The sequence below is a fragment of the Urocitellus parryii genome, chromosome 5, assembly GCF_045843805.1.
Source record: "Urocitellus parryii isolate mUroPar1 chromosome 5, mUroPar1.hap1, whole genome shotgun sequence".
In the NCBI taxonomy this organism is placed as follows: domain Eukaryota; kingdom Metazoa; phylum Chordata; class Mammalia; order Rodentia; family Sciuridae; genus Urocitellus; species Urocitellus parryii.
In genome coordinates, this window is record NC_135535.1 from 126,202,749 (window position 1) to 126,222,344 (window position 19,596).

At 34.4% G+C, this 19,596-nt stretch overlaps 1 pseudogene; it reads right to left on the bottom strand.

Annotated features, from left to right (window-relative positions):
- The window catches only part of LOC113190338 (calmodulin pseudogene), a 47,231-nt pseudogene extending 42,703 nt beyond the window's left edge, over window positions 1–4,528 (bottom strand).
- Window positions 4,529–19,596: the final 15,068 nt, after the last annotated feature.

Genomic DNA, 19,596 nt, shown 5'->3' on the forward strand with positions numbered 1-19,596 from the left:
GCCTATGATATGGCCTATTTTAGAGAAGGATCATGTGCTGCTGAGAAGAATGTTTTCATCAATGATGGATGAACTACTCTATATATGTCTGTTAAGTCTAAATTAGTAACTTTACTTTTTAGTTTTATAGCTTTTTTATTTAGGTTTTGTTTGAAGGATCTATCCAGTGATGAGAGGAATGTGTTAAAGTCACCCAATATTATTGTGTTGTGGTCTGTTTGACTCTTGATATTGAGAAGGGTTTGTCTGATTTATGTAGATGCTCCATTGTTTGGGGCATAAATATTTATGGTTGTTAGGTCTTGTTGTTGTATAATTCCCTTAAGCAGTATGAAATCACCATCTTTGTCTCTTCTGATTAACTTGGGCTTGAAGTCCACTTTTCTGATATGAGGATAGAATCCCCTGCTTGTTTATGAGATCCATGTGAATGGTAATTTTTTTTTTTTTTTTGGCCAGGCTTTTACCTTCAGTCTGAGAATGTCTTTGCCTATGAGGTAAGTCTCTTGGAGATAACATATTGTTGGGTCTTTTTTAATCCAATCTGCCAGTCTATGTCTTTTGATTGATAAGTTTAGGCCATTTCATGCAATATTATTATTGAGATGTGATTTTCATTTTATGTCATTTTGATTTATTTCTGATTTTTAATTTGAATTAGTTCTCCTTTGATTAACTCTTCTTCTAGTATATTTCCTCCCTTTGCTGGTTTTAAATTGTATTTTTAATTTCTACTTCATGAAATGTTTTTTGAGTACATTTTGTAGAGCAGGCGTTCTTGTTGTAAGTACTTTTAAATTTTGTTTATTGTGGAAGATTTTTATTTCATCATTGATTCTGAAGCTCCAGTTTTGCTGGGTATATTATTCTTTGCTGGTATCCATTTTCTTTCGGAGCTGATATATATGATTCTAAATCCTCCTAGCTTTGAGGGTCTGGGTTGAGAAATTACGTGAGGTTTGGATTGGTTTTCCACTAAATGTGACTTATCATTTTCCTCTGTCAGCCTTTAAACTCTATCATTCTGTATGTTAGGCATTTTCATAATAATGTGCCTTGGTGAATGTCTGTTTTAATTTTTTTTTATTTGGGGTTCTGTATGCCTCGCCTATCTGCTTTTCTGTTTTTTAATTTAGGATTGGGAAATTTTCTGATATATTTAATTGAAAAGATAGTACATTCTTTTGGTTGGTATCTTTGTCTTCATCTATTCCAATAAATCTTAAATTTGGTCTTTTCATGTTAAACTATTTTTCTTGGAAGTTCTGTTTATGGTCTCAATATTTTTTCTCTATGGTTAACTTCATTTTTGAGATTACATATTTTGTCTTCATTGCCTGAAATTCTGTCTTCCAAGTGTTCTACTCTGTTGGTGATGCTTTCCAATGAATTTTTAACTTGGTTTAACTTGATTTCTTAATTTTGAGAATTTCTGTTTTTTCCCCCATAATCTATCTATTGAAGTGATCTTTTACTTCCTATATTTTCTCCTATTTCACTCCTTTAACCATCCTTTATCTTGCAGATCAACTTTAAGGTTACTTTATAAACTCATTTTTCTGACACTTTTCCCACTGTGTTAGGGATAGATCCTGTTATTTAAGTATTATGGTTTCTTTGGATGGTTTGTTACCTTACTTTTTTATATTGTTTGTGTGTACCCTTCTAGTATGGATCCAACGCAGTAGAATTTCTACCCTGTGGTCTCATAGTGTCCCTGAATGTTTTCAATAACTCACAGTTTAGGGGAACCCAGATAATAACAGCCAATGCAAACAATATATAGCATTAATCCAAACTGTTTCTGCTATGACATCTATGATATTAAGTGTCACAATAACCAGTAATGATGTGATCAATTATTGCCCACAGTAAAAACAATAAGTTTGCAGAAGCAATAACAGTTTCAAAGAGTGAACAGGGAGATAATAGAAGAGATGTAGGATGTGATGATTATGAGGGAGGAGAGAAAATATAAGTAAAAAAATAAAAGAAGAGTGTAAGAGAGAAAAATAATACTTGGTTGTTAGCAGAAGAAAAGAGTAAGACTAAAGTGAAACAGGTGAGAGAAAAAATATATAAAGTAAAAATTTAAAAAATTAAAGAATACAAAGGAAAACTGAAATACACTAAATAAATATCCTTGTTCTGAAAAGATGAGGCATGAAAAATAACTGCCTTCCAAAATGTGCTAGAAATGAGAAAAAAACAGACATATACATACATATTTATATGTATGTATAAGTGTCTACAAACCATTGAGCACATAATGGAGAAAAGAAAAAATTCTTTTTTTTTTAAAGAGAGAGAGAGAGAGAGAGAGAGAGAGAGAATTTTATATATATATATATATATATATATATATATATATATATTTTTTTTTTTTTTTTTTTTGTTATCGGCAGACACAACATCTTTGTTGGTATGTGGTGCAGAGGATCAAACCCGGGCCGCACGCATGCCAGGCGAGCGCACTACTGCTTGAGCCACATCCCCAGCCCAAGAAAAAATTCTTAATGAAAATTTAAATTGCTTCCATTGGAGTTCAAAAAATTCTTGGCTTCCCTTCTTAGGAGTGTTGAGTGGGCTGGAGTTTGTTATTCGCTCCACTCTCAGGATGGGGCAGCTGTATTGTTCTATGAGAGGAAATCTTATAGGTGGAGCTCCTGAAGGTGGGGTTTAGGCCTAGTTAGGCTCCAGGTTCTTCATCAGATGGCAATCTGATGATTTTAAACCTGTGTACCTCCAGGGCCCAGAAAATGCTGGTTCATGCTGGAAGAGAATCTCCCTTGGGTTCCACTCATGTGACAGAGGAGCCAATTCTTTGTCCCCTTTTTGTCACCCATAGAAGCCATATTTCTTTTTTCTACTAAATTATTTATTTATTCTAATTTGTTATATATGATGGCGGAATGCAATTTATTTCATATTACACATAGAGCACAATTTTTCAAGTTACTGGTTGTGTACAAACCAGTGTTTTCACACCATTCATGTCTTCATACATGTACCCAGGGTAATGATGTCTAACTTATTCCACCATTTTTCCTACCCCCACACCCCCTCCCTTCCCCTCCCTCCCCTTTGTCCTATCTAAAATTCCTCCATTCTTCCCATGCTCCCACACCCATTGCCATTATGAGTCATCATCCTCATATCAAAGAAAATATTTGGCTTTTGGATTTTTGGGATTGGCTTACTTCACTTAGCATTGTATTCTCTAACTCCCTCAATTTTCCTGCAAATTCCATAATTTTATTCTCTTTTAATGCTGAATAATGTTCCATTGTGTGTGTGTGAGATGCCCTTCAGTAGATGAATGGATAGGGAAACTTTGACAGTTTCCCTATCCATTCATCTACTGAAGGGCATCTGGGTTGATTCCACAGCTTAGCTATTGTGAATTGTGCTGCTATAAACATTGGTATGACTGTGTCCCTGTGGTATGCTGTTTTTAAGTCATTTGGGTATAAACTGAGAAGTGGGTATATTTTGGGTATAAGCCAATATAGTGGTTCCATTCCAAGTATTCCCCATCCTGCTTTCCAGATTGGCTGCACCAATTTGCAGTCCCACCTTTTCCCCAGATCCTTGCCAACATTTATTGTTGTTTATATTCTTAATAGCTGATATTCTGACTGAAGTGAGAGGAAATCTTAGAGTAGTTTTGATTTGCATTTCTCTAATTGCCAGAGATGTTGACCATTTTTTTCATATATTTGTTGATTGATTTATATTCTCTTTTGAGAGGTGTCTATTCAGTTCCTTGGCCCACTTATTGATTGTAGAACCCATATTTCTAGGTATCTTGGATTTCATCTCCAAACTCAGTCACTCTAGCCCCAGCCCTTTGGAATTCCCAGCTGAGTGTGTCACTCCCAGCTGATCCTATGAGCTGCTGACTCAATGGGGAAATGAGGAGCTGGGTGGGTTTCCATGACCCACATTTCCCCAGGTAAAGCCCTCTATTTGTCTGATTTTCTCCTGGTCACTTTGGCATGCTCTATATTGTATGCTGTGGGTTTTCCAGGCCTGTATTTTGGGCCCAGCTCAGGAATTGGCCCCTACAGCTGATGGCTTCCATGGTGTGGCTGCAAAATGTCCTCCATAGGCAACTGGGAGAGGTGTGTCTTCTTTCCCACAAAAGGATATTATGCAGTACAACTTTCACGTTGGTCTGACAGTGTCTTTGATACTGGTCTCTCTGTACCCAGTCATGTCGCAGGCCTCCTAAAAGTGTAGTTTCTTCAATTCCCTTATCCTTCCACTTTGCTTGCCAGGGTGGGGTGGGGGGACTGTTCTGACTGGCTCTAGCAGTGGCAGTGGCACTAGCATTGGCACAGGGTATTTTTCCTTATTTTATTATATTCAACCTCCTGAGAACCCCATCTGCTTTGAATGTGCAGTAAATTCCCCTTTTTTTCACTTACCTATTGCTGTTTTGGAAAGCAGCCTCCTCTATTCTGCCATCTTCCTTGTTGCTGACTTTGCCCTTTTCTAATGAACAGCATGTTCTCAATTGTGACATGTTAGAATATGGAATATTGAGGTGGCTCTCTTTCTGTTGTCTAGTTGCCCTGGTTACTGCCTTCAACACAGTGCCAATGTGGGAGAGGCCTCTATGCTTCATTTGGTAAGATGCTTGCTTTGAGGGTGGAATTGTGTCTAGGGAATCATGTCAAGAAAAAAATCAATGTCAATTCTTTCTTAACTGAATATTTTAAAAAATCATAACTTGTGTGTCATATTTTGTCAAATGGAAACAGAAAGCGTGTCTGTTATTTTAATGGAGAATTTTACTTGAATAATTTTTAACTATTTGTCAAGAAAGCGCTACTAGGATATCTGAGAGGCAGCAGAAAGTGTGTGAAGGAGCTCACACACTTGGGTTGGGGAACAAAGTGAAGAGAAGGCACCCGTGGAGCCTGTGAGAAGAAGTCTACTATGTGATTTGATGTGGCATCTGAGCTCAGAGGAGGGACTTGTAGAGTCAGACACTAACTCTGAGGAGGGACTTCTGGTTGACTGGAAGAATAAGTGCTGGAAAAATAGCAAACTGAATTCAAATGCAGCTACTGGAGCAAACCACCACATTGGAGTGGAAAATCAAGAGGGAGCAAATGGGCAAAACCCCCAAACCACCTCCCCGCAGTGCTCTCTACAGCAGAGGTTCATGGGGAGTAGCCTGTCAAGCAGGAATGTTTTGCCAGGTGCCAGCCCCATACCACAGAGCAGGAATGGAAGTGTAAGGGTGAACTTGAAGCCCAGCTTGATAACTGGCACAACACCTTCCAGAATGATTTGATCTTTCTCTTTGGAGATATGGTGTCTTGGTTCATTTTCTGTTGCTATACCAAAACACCCAAGTATGGGATAATTTATTAAAAAATAGAAGTTTATTTGGCTTACAGTTCTGGAGGTTGGGAATTCCCAGAGGATGATGCCAATATCATTAATATCTGGTGGGAGCCTTCTTGCTGCACCATAACACGGTAGAGGACTTCACATGGCAAGAGGGAACAAGGGTGCTAGCCCAAGTTTCTCTTCTTTTTCTATGAAGCCATTAATGACATCACAGGGCACCACCCTCATGACTTCATCTAATCCTAATGAACTCCCAAAGGCTGCACCTCCAAATACTGTTAACATATGAATTTAGGGATTAAATTTACAACACATGAATATTTTGAGGAGAAACTCAACCATAGCATATGGAGATCATGAACTATACACTAATGTGATTAGGCTTTCTAATATTGATTATTTTTTTTGGAACCAATTCCTACTTGGTCACAGTGAGTTGTTTTAATATGTGATTTGCCCATATTTTATTTAAGGTATTTAAAACCAGTATTTAAAATGAAACTGGTTTAGTGTTTTTTTTTAAGAGCAATATTTATGTCAATGTTAACTTGGCCTCTTTAAAAAAATTGGAAGTTGTAATTCTATCCCCATTTTCTGTAAGGGTTTAAATAACATTTGAGATTATCTGACTGAAAAAGATTGCTAAATTTCCCTATAAAATCATCAGGGCCTGTTGTATTATTTGGTAAAAACTTTATCCCACAGCTTCCCCAATGTTAATCTCTTAGAATTCTTTAAAAAAAATTTTTTTGTAGTTGTAAATGGACAGAATACCTTTATTTTATTTGTTTATTTTTTATGTGGTGCTGAGGATCAAGCCCAGTGCCTCATGCATGCTAGGCAAGCGCTCTGCCACTGAGCTACAGCCCCATCCCAGAAATTCTTAATTATAGTTATTGAGATTCTAAAGCTCTAAAGTTTCAGATTAATAAGTAATTTTCCTAAAATTATGCTTTATTTATAATGTTAAATTTATTTATATTGTTTTCAAGGTATTATTTTAAGATATTAAAATATTCTCTATTTCATTGGTTTTCCCCCCTTTGTCCTTGTTCTGTATGTATTGTTGTGCTTTTTCTCTTTTTCCAGCATTTTCTCTATTTTTACTTATGCAATAGTTTTTTGATTATTTTTCACTGTTTAATAGTTTTTCAAATCAATATCTTTTTTAATCCTTATTTATCACTCTGGTTTTATTTCTTACCTATTATTTATTGAGAAAGACATGGGTAATAATTACATAATTTTTGTTTTCTGAACACAGAATAAACTGTATTCTAATGTAAGTGTTTGCACATATATCTATAATTTCTTCTTGGCAAACTTAATGTGTTTTCAGACACACAAATATTAATGTTATATATTTATTATAAATTATAGCCTTTATTATTAAAAATCATTTTTCTTGGTCCTGTTTATTGCTTTTTGGTGAGAATTCTCCTTTATACCAACATTTGTCTAGTATGAACTTTCTCAACCTTTAATTTTTTCCCCTTCTGAATCTTTTTGCTTACTGTGTCTCTTACAGAGTTGGATTTTTGTTCATCAGTAGGATAATTTTTTTTTCTTATAATAGATGATCTAATCTGACTTCTATTTATTGATACTAATGAGTGTCAGTTTGACCATGTCATGTTTTATTTGCTTTTGTTGAGTTCTGACTTTGTCATTCAGGAAGGTTTGCATGTTATAGTAATTACCTCTATATTAATGACTTACATAAATGCTGTTGTTTCCTTCTTCTGTAGATACTCCCTGTTGGTTTCTTACTTAGAGCAATGTGAAATTATTATGTAACCTATTTCTTTTCCTTCCTCTTCCTAAGTTGAATTTAGATACCACTTTTATTTTATTGTTAATCTTTTCAGTCTTCAATATATTCAAGCTTCAACTTCACTTGCCAGCCTCAAGGGATATCCTATACTCTCTGCTAATACTAGGAAACAATCAGAGATCTTTTATTTCCAGTTCCCCTATCCTTTCTCCTTATCTGTCCATTGGTAAAGTGTTTGCTGAAATATTTTGCTGTTGTGTTTTTTAAAAATTTTTTTCTTATTATTGAGTGAAATTCTGGATATAAATCTATTTTATTTTATTTATTATATACTTTAAAACAATTTTTATTTTGCTGTTCTGGGGATTAAACTCAGGGTCTTGCACATGTTAGGCAAGCACTCTATCACTAAGCCATACCTCCTGCCTCACTGACTTCTTCAATTTTGTCTTGTTTGCATTCTTCTTCTCTTAAAAGAAGAACATAAGTTACTATTTCTTTTTAAATTTTATTTTTAAATTTTAATTTGTTATATATGATAGCAGAATGCATTACAATTCATATCACACATAGAGAGCACAATTTTTCATATCTCTGGTTGTACATAGAAGGTACTAATTTTGATAAGGCCAAATTTATCAATCTCTTTATGGATTATGGTTTGAACACAAGATCAGAAAGAATTTTCCTGATATTTTATTCCAGAAAACTTATATTTATAGGCTTTATATTTAGGTTTATGGTTATTTTTGAGTTAATTTTTGTGTATGATGCAAGGAATGGATGGAAGTTACTATTTTTACTGAATACCATGGGCATTCAGTTGCTTCAGCCCCCATTGCTACTATTTTTATCCATTGCATCTTGGTGGAAAATCAGTTTTCCATATATTTGTAGATCATTTTCTGTTCTTTCTATTCTGTTACTCTGATCTACTGGTGTATCTTTATACCAATGCTGTGCTGTGCTGATTATTATAACTTTATAAGAAGTTGTGAATTAAGTACTTTATTTTGGCTATTCTTTGTCCTTTGCATTTCCACATTTATTTCACAATCACCTTGTGTATTTCTCCAAAAAGCCTGACTAGGATTATTGTGTTGTGTCTATAAATCAATTTTGGAAGAACTTACACCTTAACAATATTGATTCTTCTGACCCACAAATCGGTTACATCTTTCTATCGATTTATGCCTTCTTTTATTCCTTTCAGGAATATCTTGTAATTTTTAGGGTCCAAATATCATAGTATTTTTCATTGTATCCTTAAGTATTTCATAATTTGATGCTTTTAATTTTAAATTCTAATATTTTATTACTACTATATAGAAATAAAATTTATTTTTGCATTTTGATTTTGTATTCTACAATTCTGACAAACTCCCTTATTAGTTTTAGTATTTTGTAGATCCATTCAATTTCTGAATGTATGATCATGTTTTCTGTGAATAAAGGTACTTTTCACTCTTCCCTATCTATCTGGATACTGCTTTACCATTTCTTTGAATTTTTGTACTACTTAGACTCTTCTTTTGTCAAACAAATTTGTAAGGACATACGTCCTTGGCTTATTTCTAACATTTGGTAGGTGGGGAGATAGAGACTTACTTAGTCTTTTACCTGTAGGTAAAACGCTGGTTGTAGATTATTTTGAATAGATGCCCTTTATCAGATTGATACTGTTCCCTTCTAATGTGCTGATAATTTTTATTAAAATATATGTTAAATTTTGTTGTTGTTGTTCTTTTTCTGAACCAAGAGCTTTGCACATGCTAGGTAAGAACTTCCTCACTGGGCTACATCCCCAGGCCCCTTTTTAAAATTTTATTTTTGAGAAAAGATTTGCCCAGGCTAACCTCAAACTTGTGATTCTTCTGCATTAACTTCCTGGATAGCTGTGATTACAGGCACATGCCACTGCATCTGGCTGTAAATTTTGTAGTAGGTTTTTTTCTATATCTACTGAATGATCAGAGAGATTTTAAAAATTCGTTAATGCAGTGAATTATGCTGATTTTTGTAAATTTTGTAGAAGTTTTTTTCCTATATCTACTGAATGATCAGAGAGATTTTACAAAATTTGTTAATGCAGTAAATTATGCTGATTTATTTTTGAATGGTTAAATTAGTTTGAATTCCCAGGATAAACCCCACTGGGCCAACGTATGTTATTTTCTGTATTTGTTGTTGAATACATAGCTGTGTTTGTATGTTAATGAGGGATATTCAGCTGTGCTTTTGTTATAATGCCTTATGTGTTTTGGGATAAAAATAATATTGGCCTTATTGAAGAGTGGAATGCATTCCCTCTTGTTGAATTATCTGAAAAAATTTATGTAGAATGTTATTATTCTATTATTCTTCCTTAAGTGTTAGAATTCAATAGCCATCTGGGTTTGTATTTTATTTTAATTTACAAACTCATCTTGTTAATAATGTAAGTTTATACAAATTCAATTTCTTTTAACCAAATATAACTTAAACTGAAATTGCAATTTTAATTTCTTTATAGACACATTGTTATTTTTTGTCCAGGTTGCCTATATTTTCTTAAGTTGTAGTAGTGCATGTCTTTGTCCATTTCACTGAAGTTATCAATTTTATTGGTATAAAATTGCTTGTAATATCCCCTTATAATAATTATAATAATTGTTTTATAATTATTATTAATAATTGATATACTGTAATTAATATAATATTACTATATTATATCACTACAATATAATATAAATCAATATTATATTAATGCATTGATATAATATTAATATATCATAGTTATTATTAATTAATATTGATATTAATATAATAATTGTAAAAGCTTCAATGATGCTACCTACCTGTCTCCTTCCTTCCTTCCCTTGGGAAGTTTAAAAAATTTTTATTTTATTTTTTTGATATTACATGACAGTAGAGCAAACTCATACTGCATAACATAGAGTGTGCCTAAGTGACCAGGAAAAAATTAAATGTGAATAGAGGTCTACACAAGAGATAAGAGGTCACAGAAATACATCCAGCTATTCCCCTCTCCCCTCCAATCCACCTGCTTTCAGAACCAGCTGGTAGAGATGCAAAAGGCAGGGAATTTGAAAGCACAGGGGTGGTAATTTCATTCTTCTTTAAGGCTGAGTAATATTCCATTGTGTATATGTACCACATTTTCTTTGTCCATTCAACTGTTGAAGGGCATCTAGGTTGGTTCCATAGCTTAGGTATTGTGAATTGAGCTGATGTAAACATTGATGTGGCTGTGTCACTGTAGTGTGCTGATTTTAAGTTCTTTCAGTATGTATGGAGGAGTAGTATAACCAGGTCAAATGGTGTTATACCAGGTCAAGTGGTGTCATTAGTTTATTAAGAAATCTCCATACTGCTTTCCAAAGAGGTTGCACAAATTTGCAGTCTCACCAGCAATGTATGGGGTACCCTTTCCCCCACATCCTCACCAACACTTATTGTTGCTTATATTCTCGATAATTGCCATTCTGACTGGAGTGAAATGAAATCTTAGAGTAGTTTTGTCTTGAATTTCTCTAATTGCAAGAGATGATGAACATTTTGTTTTCATGTTTGTTGATTGATTGTATTACTTCTTCTCTGAAGTGTCTGCTTTGGCCCTTGGCTCATTTATTGATCGGGTTATTATTATAATTTTTTGGGGTTAAGTTTTTTGAGTTCTTTATATATTCTGGATATTAGTGCTCTATCTGAGGTATATGTGGTAAAGATTTTTTCCCACTCTGTAGGCTCTCTCATAATGTTGTTGATTGTTTACTTAGCTGAGAAGAAGCTTTTTAGTTTGAATCCATCCATTTATTGATTCTTGATTTTACTTCTTGTGCTTTAGGGCTCTTGTTAAGGAAATCAGGTCTTAGGCCAACATGGTGGAGATTTGGGCCTGCTTTTTCTTCTATTAGGTACAGAGTCTCTGTTCTAGTGCCTATGTTTTTGAACCACTTTGAGTTGAATTTTATTTTAGGTGAGAGAGTTTTTAATTTCATTTTTCTATGTATGGATTTTCAGTTTTGCCAGCACTATTTGTTGAAGAGGCTATCTTTTCTCCAATGTATGTTTTTGGCACCTTTGTCTATTTTGAGATAATCATATTTATGTGGGTTTGTTGTGTGTCTTCTATTTTGTATCATTGGTCTACGTGTCTATTTTGGTACCAATACCATGCCATTTTTGTTACTGTTGCTCTGTAGTATAGTTTAAGTTCTGGTATTGTTATGCTTCCTGCTTTACTCCTTTTGCTGAGAATTGCTTTGGCTATTCTGGTTCTCTTATCTTTCCAAATGAATTTCATGATTGCTGTTTCTAGTTCTAAGAAAAATGTCATTGGGTTTTAATAGGAATTGCATAACATTGTATAACAGTTTTGGTAGTATGACCATTTTGAACATATTAATTCTGCCTATCCAAGAACATGGTGAATCTTTCCATCTTCTAAGATTTTCTTCAATTTCTTTCTTTAGTATTCTGTAGTTTTTATTGTAGAGGACTATCATCTCTCTTCTTATATTGATTCCAAAGTATTTTAATTTTTGAGACTACTATGAATGGGGTGGTTTTCCTAATTTCTCTTGCAGTGGATTTATCACTTATATATACAAATGCATTTGATTTATGGGTATTGATTTTATATTCTGCTACTTTGCTGAATTCATTTATTAGTTCGAGAAGTTTCATGGTGAAATTTTTTTTTAGTTGAAGTTGGACACAAAACCTTTATTTATTTATCTCTGTGTGGTGCTGAGGATCGAACCTTGCATGTGCTAGGTGAGTACTCTGCCATTAAGCCACAACCCCAGCCCCTATGATGTATTTTTTTTATATTCTAAATATAGAATCATGTCATTGGCAAATAGTGATAGTGAGTTCTTTTCCTATGTGTATCCCTTTAATTTTTTTCATCTGATTGCTCTAGCTAGAGTTTCAAGGACTTTATGGAATAGAAGTGGTGAAAGAGGGCATCCTTGTGTTTTTCCAGATTTTTGAGGGAATGCTTTCAATTTTTCTCTATATCAAATGATATTGGCCTTGGTCTTCATGTAGACAGCATTTACAATGTTGAGGTATGTTCCTAATACCCCTAGTTTTTCTAGTGTTTTGAACATGAAGAAGTGCTATATTTTCTCAAATGCTTTTTCTGCATCTATTGAGATGATCATATGATTATTGTCTTTAAATCTATTGATGTGATGCATTTTTTTTTGTTTTTGATTTCTCTATGTTGAAACAACCTTGCATTCCTGGGATGAACCACACTTGATCATGTTGCACTATTTTTTTATGACAGTAAAGCTTTATTTTTTAATTTTTATTTATATATGACAGCAGAATGCACTACAATTCTTATTACACATATAGAGCACAATTTTTTATATCTCTGGTTGTATATAAAGTATATTCACACCAATTCATGTCTTCATAAATGTACTTTAGATAATAATGACCATCACATTCCACCATCATTTATAACTCCATGCCCCCTCCCTTCCCCTCCAACACCTCTGCCTTATCTAGAGTTTTTCTATTTCTCCCATGCGCCCGCTCCCTATCCTACTGTAAATCAGCCTCCTTATATCAAAGAAAACATTTGGCATTTGTTTTTTTTGGGATTCCCAACTTCACTTAGCATTTTTCTTCTCTAACTCTATTCATTTACCTGCAAATGCTGTGATTTTATTCTCTTTTATTGTTGAATAATATTCCATTGTGTATATATGCAACATTTTTAATCCATTCATCCATTGAGGGGCATCTTCCACAGCTCAGCTATTGTGAATTGTGCTGCTATAAACATTGATGTGGCTGTGTCCCTGTAGTATGCTGTTTTTAAGTCCTTTGGGTATAGACCAAGGAGAGGGATAGCTGAGTGAAATGGTGGTTCCATTCCCAATTTTCTAAGAAATCTCCATACTGCTTTCCATATTGGCTGCACCAATTCGCAGTCCACCAGCAATGTATGAGTGTACCCTTTTCCCCACATCCTTGCCAACACTTATTTTGTTTGTTTGGCAGCTAATAAGCTGCCATTCTGATTGGAGTGAGAAGAAATCTTAGAGTGGTTTTGATTTGCATATCTCAAATTGCTAGTAATGATGAACTTTTTTTTCATATATTTGTTGATTGATTGTATATCCTCTTCTGAAAAGTATCTGTTCAGGTCCTTGGCCCATTTATTGATTGGGTCATTATTATTATTATTATTATTTTTTGGTGCTTAGCTTTTTGAGTTCTTTATATACCCTAGATTAGTACTCTATCTGATGTGTGAGGGGTAAAGATATGCTTCCAATCTATTCACTTCACAGATTGTTTCTTTTGCTGAGAAGAAACTTTTTAATTTGAGTCCATCACATTATTGATTCTTAATTTTAATTCTTATGTCACAGGATCCTTATTAAGGAAGTTGGGGCCTATTTCCACATGATGGAGATTAGGGCCTACTTTTTCTTCTACTAGACACAGGGACTCTGGTTTTATTCCTAAGTCCTTGTTCCATTTTGAGTTGAGTTTTGTGCATAGTGAGAGATAGGAGCTTAATTTAATTTTGTTGCATATGGATTTCCAGTTTTCTCAGTAGTGTTTGTTAAAAAGGCTATCTTTTCTCCAGTGCATGTTTTTGGCATCTTTGTCTAATATAAGATAATTGTAATTTTGTGGGTTAGTCTCTGTGTCCTCTATTATGTACCATTGGTTTACCAGTCCATTTTGGTGCCAATACCATGCTGTTTTTGTTACTATTGCTCTGTAGTATAGTTTAAGGTCTGGTGTAGGGATGCCACCTGCTTCACTCTTCCTGCTAAGGATTGCTCTAACTATTCTGGGTCTCTTATTTTTTCAGATGAATTTCATAATTGCCTTTTATATTTCTAAGAGGAATGTCACTGGGATTTTGATCAAAATTACATTAAATCTGTATAGTGCTTTTGGAAGTATGGTCATTTTGATAATATTAATTCTGCCTATCCAAGAGTAAGGCAGATATTTCCATCTTCTAAGGTCTTCTTTGATTTCTTTCTTTAGGGTTCTGTAATTTTCATTATATAGATCTTTCACCTCTTTCATTAAGTTGACTCCCTAGTATTTTATTTTTTGAGGCTATTATAATTGGGGTAGTTTTCCTTGTTTCTCTTTCTGAGTATTTGTCACTGATATACAGAAATGCCTTTGATTTGTGTGTGTTGATTTTATATCCTGTTACTTTGATGAATTCATTTACTAGTTCTAGAAGTTTTCTGGTAAAATTTTTAGGGTCTTCTAGGTATAGAAGCAAATAGGGCCAATTGGAGTTCTTCTTTTCCTATGTGTATCCCTTTAATTTCTTTCATCTGTCCAATTGCTTTGTCCAGTGTTTTGAGAACTATGTTGAATAGAAGTGGTGAAAGAGGGCATCTCTGTCTTGTTCCAGTTTTTAGAGGGAATGCCTTTAATTTTTATCCATTTAAAATGATGTTGGCCTGGGGCTTAGCATAGATAGCCTTTATGATATTGAGATATGTTCCTGTTATCCTAGTTTTCTAGTGTTTTGAACATAAAGAGGTGCTGTATTTTGTCAAATGCTTTTTTTTTGCATCTATTGAGATGATCATATGACTCTTATCTTTGAGTCTATTGATGTGACGAATTACATTTATTGATTTCCATGTGTTGAACCAACCTTGCATCCCTGGGATGAATCTCACTTAATCATGGTGCACAATCTTTTTGATATGTTTTTGTATTCGATTTGCCAGAATTTTATTGAGAATTTTTACATCTATATTCATTAGAGATATTGGTCTGCAGGTTTCTTTCTTTGATGTGTCTTTGTCTGGTTTTGGATTCAGTGATATTGGCCTCATAGAATGAGTTTGGAAATGCTGCCTCTTTTTCTATTTCCTGAAATAAATTGGAGAGTATTGGTATTAGTTCTTCTTTAAAGGTCTTGTAGAACTTGGCTGTTTATCCATCCAGTCCTGGGCTTTTCTTGGTTGATAGGCTTTTTTTATTGGTTGTTCGAAACATTACAATGCTCTTGACATATCATATTTCATACATATGATTCAAGTGGGTTATGAACTCCCATTTTGATTGGTAGACTTTTGATGGTGTCTGCTATTTCATCACTTGAAGTTGATCTGTTTAAATTGTGTATACTATCCTGATTCAATTTGGGCAAATTATATGACTCTAGAAATTTGTTGATACCTTTGATATTTTCTATTTTATTGGAGTACAAGTTTTCAAAATAATTTCTAATTATCTTCTGTATTTCTTAGTGTCTGTTATATTTCCTTTTTCATCATGTATGTTAGTAATTTAAGTTTTCTCTCTCCTTCTTTTCATTAGAATGGTAAGGATCTGTCAATTTTATTTATTTTTCAAAGAACCAACTTTTTGTTCTGTCAATGTTTTTCAATTGTTTCTTTTGTTTTAATTTCATTGATTTCAGCTCTGATTTTAATTATTTCCTATCTTCTGCTGTTTTTGACGTTGATTTGTTTTTCATTTTATAGGGCTTTGAGATGTCATGTTAAGTCAATTATTTGTTGACTTTTTCTTCTTTTAAGGGATGAACTCCATGCAATGAACTTTCCTTTTAGAACTGCTTTCATAGTGTCCCAGAGATTTCGATATGTTGTATCTGTGTTCTCATTCATGTCTAAAATTTTTTAAATCTCCTCCTTGATGTCTTCTGTAACCCATTGTTCATTCAGTAGCATATTATTTAGTCTCCAGGTGTTGAAGTGGATTTTATTTCTTATTTTATCATTGATTTCTAATTTTATTCCATTATGGATCTGATAGAATGCACGGTAGTATCTAGACTTTTTATATTTGTTAAGAGCTGCTTTGTGGCATAGTATATGGTCTATTTTAGAGAAGGATTCATGTGCTGGTGAGAAGAAAGTGTATTCTCTCATTGAAGGATGAAATATTCTATATATGTCAGTTAAGTCTAAGTTATTATTTATTGTATTATTGAGTTCTATAGTTTCTTTATTCAGCTTTTGTTTGAAGGATCTATCTAGTGATGAAAGAGGTGTGTTAAAGTTGCCCAAAATTGTTGTGTTGTTGTCAATTTGACTCTTGAACTTGAGAAGAGTTTGATGAACCTAGATGCTCCATTTTTTGAGGCATATATATTTATAATTTTTAAGTCTTGTGGGTGTATGATTCCCTTGAGCAGTATGTAGTGTCCTTCTTTATCCTTTTTGATTGACTTTAGTTTGAAGTCTACTTTATTTGATATGAGGATAGAATCCCCTGCTTGCTTCTGTAGTTCATGTGAGTGGTATGATTGAGATGAATCTCTTGGAGGCAGCATATTGTTGGATCTTTTTCTTTAATCCAATCTGCTAGTCTATGTCTTTTGATTGGTACATTTAGGCCATTAACATTCAGGGTTATTTTTGAGACATGATTTGTATTCCCAGCCATTTTTGTTTATTTTTGGTATTTAATGTGACTTGGTTTCTCCTCTGATTAGATATTCCTTTAGTGTAATCCCTCCCTCTGCTGATTTTCATCATTGTTTTTCATTTCCTCTTCATGAAATATTTTGCTGAGGATGTTCTGTAGTGCAGGCTTTCCAGTTGTAAATTCTTTTAACTTTTGTTTATCATGGAAGGTTTTTATTTCATCCTCAAATCTAAAGCTTAGTTTTGCTGGATATAAGATTCTTAGTTGGCATCCATTTTTCTTTCAGAGCTTGGTATATGTTGTTCCATGATCCCCTGCCTTTGAGGGTCTGGGTTGAAAAGTTTGCTGAGATACAAATTGGTCTCCCCCTATATATGATCTGATTTCTCTCTCTCACAGGCTTCTAAGATTCTATCATTATTCTGTTTGCTTGGCATTTTTATTACAATGTGCCTTGGTGTAGATTTATTGTAATTTTGTATATTTGGTGTCCTGTAAACCTCTTGTATTTGGTTTTCCAATTTGCTCTTCATGCTTTGGAAATTTTCTGATAGTATCTCATTGATGAGATTGTGCATTCCTTCGTTTTGAAACTCTGTGCCTTCTTCTATCCCAATAACTCTTAGATCTGGTCTTTTGATGCTGTCCCATAATTCTTGGATGTTCTGTTCATGGTTCCTAACTTTCTTCACTATGTAATCAACTTTATTTTCCAGATTATATACTTTGTCTTTATTATCTGATGTTCTTTCTTCCAAGTGTTCTAGTCTGTTGGTTATGCTTTCTATTGAGTATTTTATTTGATTTATTGTATCCTTCATTTCAAGGATTTCTGACTTTTTTTTTCAGTCTCTCTCTCTCTTGAAATAATCTTTTGCTACCTATATTTACTCTTATCTCATTGTTGGAGTGATCAATTTTTGCCTGTATTTGCTCATTTAGGTCATTCTTTAATTCACAGATAATTTTATTTATGAACCTTTTGAACTCCTTCTCTGACATTTCATCAACTTCGCTGTCCATGGGTTCTGTTATTATAGTGTCCTGGTTTGTTTGGGGCACTTTCCTCCCTTGTTTTTTCATGTTGTCTATGTGTCTTCCTTTCTTGCAGTGTGGATCTGAGATATTACAGATTCTTCCCTATATTCTTGTAGTACCTGTGCAGATTGTCTGTACCTCACCTTGATGTTGGGCTTCCAGACCCTTTTGGTGTCCCTCAATGAACGCTACTGTATCCTGGATCTGAGTCCTGCACAAGTTGGAGTGGATGGATCTGAGCTGCCAGGCTTGACCCCACCCCAAGGTAGTCTGCTGGTTGGAAGGGGAGGTCCTGCACCAGAAGCTAGGCTCTGGTGGGTGTACGCCTCCCTGGGGGAGGGGTGAACCAGGCCTACTGACAGCCTGGATCCTGCAGGCTGATGTGGGTGGTCTGGACTGGATCTTTGCTTCCGTTGGCGGTAGGCCACTGGACAGGAGAGGCAGTCCTGCACCAGAGGCTAGGCTCTGGTGGGTGTCTGCCCTGCTAGGGGATGTACTGGGCCTTCTATGACCTGGGACCTGCACAGGTCGTTGTGGGTGAATCTGGGCCATGCCCTTGACCTCCCACAGTAGTCTGCTGGTGGGAAGGGGCCGTCCTGCACCAGAGGCTAGGCCCTGGTGAGTGTCTGCCCCACTGGGAGAGGGGCATACCAGGCCTGCTGTGCACCTGGGACCAGCATACACCACTGTGGATGGATCTGGCTTGACCTCCTACCTGCACTATCTTTTGAAAAAAAATTTTTTATTGGTTATTGATGGACCTTTATGTATTTATTTTTATATGTGGGGCTGAGAATCAAATCTAGTGCCTCACACATGCTAGGCAAGTGCTCTACCACTGAGCCACAACCCCAGCCCCACACTATCTTTTAAATATGTTTTTGTATGTGATTTGACAGGATTTTATTGAGAATTTTTGTATCTATATTCATCAGGGCTATTGGTCTGAAGTTTTCTTTCCCTGATGTCTTTGTCCGATTTTGGTATTATGTTGATACTAGCTTCATAGAATGAGTTTGGAAGGATTTCTTCCTTTTCTGTTTCATAAAATAATTTGAGGAAGATTGGTATTAATTCTTCCCTGAAGGTCTTGTAGAACTCAGCTGAGAATCTATCTGGTCCTGGGCTTTTCTTGCTTGGTAGGATTTTGAACTTTTCATCTCTTTTCTTCTTAGAGTTTTTCAGTTTCAGATCTTGTATTTATGCATGTAATCTATTTTTAAATTTATTTTTGGATATGATGTAAGCTGGGAGTACAATTTTATTTGTTTTGCATGTGGTTTTTCAATTTCCCCAACCCTATTATAAAAAGAGATGGTCCTTTCCTCATTGCCAAAACTTAACTGTCTTTATATTCTTGGGTTTATTTTTGAGCACTTATTCTGTTTCATTTGTCACATATCTGTTTTTTTAAGATATATTCTGTGCTTACTATGTGTCAAATACTTTTTTTTTTAGTTATCAATGGACCTTTACTTTATTTATTTATATGCAGTGCTGAGAATTGAACCCAGTGCCTCACACATGCTAGGCAAGCATTCTGCCTCTGAGCCACAACCCCAGCCCCAACACATATCTGTTTTTAATGCTAGTACTATACTGCTTTGAGTATTATAGCTTTGTAATATGATTTGAAATTAGGAAATGTGAAGTCTTCAACTTTGTTTTTCTTTCTTCATTGTTTTGGCTGTTTAATTTAATATCTTTTGTGGTTCTATATGCATTTGAGAATTCTTCTTTCTATATGAAAAATTCTTTTGTGGTTCCATATAGATTTGATAATTTTATTTCTATGTAAAAATGTCTCTGAAATTTTGATAGAGATTGTGTCAGATCTGTATATTGCTTTGGGTAGTATGGACATTTTAACAGAATTAATTTTTCCAATACACAAACATGGAATATCTTTCTATATTTGTAGCATTCTTAACTTTTAAAAATCAATGTTTTATATAAATAAATTGTTTAATTGTTTATTTTACACAAATAAAGTGTATAAATTGTTTAAT